The sequence below is a fragment of the Bison bison genome, unplaced genomic scaffold (genome assembly GCF_000754665.1).
Source record: "Bison bison bison isolate TAMUID 2011002044 unplaced genomic scaffold, Bison_UMD1.0 scf7180017858886, whole genome shotgun sequence".
Taxonomy (NCBI): Eukaryota; Metazoa; Chordata; class Mammalia; order Artiodactyla; family Bovidae; genus Bison; species Bison bison.
In genome coordinates, this window is record NW_011489458.1 from 360557 (window position 1) to 361706 (window position 1150).

The window sequence follows — 1150 nt, forward strand, 5'->3', positions numbered from 1 at the left end:
AGATGGTCCGTCTCCCATGGACCAGCCCGGCTGTACCAGACCCACCGTCCTCTGTCAATTTCCCAGCTCTTGACAAAGCTCTGCCTGAGACCCTGGCGAGGGGGGCGGGTTTCTGGGCCTGGACTTTGCCATCCACAGTGACTGATGGGGACATTCCACAGGGCTCTGGGGACCAGGTGGGATCCAGGAACCAGCAGCTGCTGCCACACTTCATAAGCCTTGTTGCCCTGGTCTGAGGAGCTGCACCCTGAGTCGCCCCCAAGAACTCTTCCCTGCCCAAGTGGGAGCTGTCCCCGCAGACCCACCAGCAGCCCAGCTGCCCCCTGTGCCCGCCCTGGGCCACAGGCCCACCCTGCCTTCTCTAGCACTCAGACCAAGAAGGGAGCCCTTAACATCCAGATGTCCCGCCTCACCTCCCCACACAGGACATTCAGGAATGGCAAGAAAACATCAGCCGTGGTTCTTTTCCAGGCCAAGCTGTGAGTTTCCGGAGGGGATGGGCTTCTCCCAGTGAGCAGCCAGGACCCTGAGTGCCGAGAGGGCACAGACTGCCGACGGGTGAGGTCCGAGGGGCCCAGAGCTCCATGGGAGAGAGCCCACGGGGGACCCTGCCGTGGGCTCTGGGCGCTGCCTCCCTCCCTCAGGCGGTGTCTCCGTGCTCAGAGCCTGCCACCCTCCCTTCCTGAGCCCAGTTCCCTGAGAGGCGTGTCCAGGCAGGGGCTGTGGTGTGTGTCCTCGGGCCCCAGAATTTGGGAGTGGGCTAAGGGTCCCGTGGAAGCGGGGCCTGCGGGCCCAGCCAGGGCTACCTGGTGATGGGGTGGATCAGGTACCTGCAGGGGAGGTGAGGTGTGGGGAGGGGAGGGAGAGGCCTGAGAAAGGTCCCCTGAAGGGCCACCTGGCCCTCAGGTCAGGCTCTGGCAGCCAGGGGGAGCTGGGCTCCATTAAAGGCATCCCTGGGGCTTGAGCAATGAGGACCTGACGTCTCAGAACAGAAGAGATGAGGGGAAATATTTGTCGGGAGGGAGAGCCCCAAGCAGGCTGGCCCCCAGAGTTCTCATGGCCCCCGGGTTTCTCAGGCAGGACTCGGGAGACACCTGGTGCTGGCTGCTGGCTCTGCCCCTTGTCCACACCCTCCTCCACAGGCTCCCCC

At 64.2% G+C, this 1150-nt stretch overlaps 1 protein-coding gene across 3 annotated transcripts in view; it reads right to left on the reverse strand.

Annotated features, from left to right (window-relative positions):
• Window positions 1–1150, reverse strand: part of TEF (thyrotrophic embryonic factor) — a 23772-nt gene that overhangs the window by 21836 nt on the left and 786 nt on the right. The gene's annotated exons all lie outside the window — the stretch shown is intronic.